Here is a 516-nt window from a genome sequence, read left to right as displayed (position 1 = left end):
GGGCGTCGGTGGGTGGGCAGGGCCGGGGTGGGCCGGGCTGGGCCGGGCTGAGGGCGAGTCCGGAGCGTGGGTGGGCAGCTGGGGGCGGGGCCGAAAAGTAGTGCTTGGGCTGGGAGCGGGGCCAAGTGTTACCCGGAGAGCTAGGGGCGGGGCCGGGACTCTGGCCGAAAACTCTAGGGGCGGGGCCAGAAAGTTTTGCCTGCCCTGGAAGTGGGTTCTTGAAGTTAGGGGCGGATCCAGGGGCTGACCCAGGGGCTGACCCGAGGGTGAGGGCGGGGCCAAAAAAGATGCCGGGGAGCTGGGGCGGGGCCAGAGTGCTGGCAGAGAATGCTGGGGGTGGAGCCAGAAAGTTTTGCGGGAGCCCGGGGCGCGGCCAGAGTGTGGTGAAGAAGCCAGCCGTTGATCCAGAACCTAGGGGTGCCGGGGGGCGGGGCCAGATTTTGACTCGACTAGGCGGGGGCGGAGCCAGGGGCGTGACCAGAAGGTTGGAAGGGCGAATTGGAGGCGGGGCCAGGG

This window comes from Lipotes vexillifer, unplaced genomic scaffold (assembly GCF_000442215.2).
Source record: "Lipotes vexillifer unplaced genomic scaffold, Lipotes_vexillifer_v1.1 scaffold371, whole genome shotgun sequence".
Taxonomy (NCBI): Eukaryota; Metazoa; Chordata; class Mammalia; order Artiodactyla; family Lipotidae; genus Lipotes; species Lipotes vexillifer.
The sequence above is the reverse complement of the archived record's forward strand: the minus strand, read 5'-3'. Positions refer to the sequence as shown.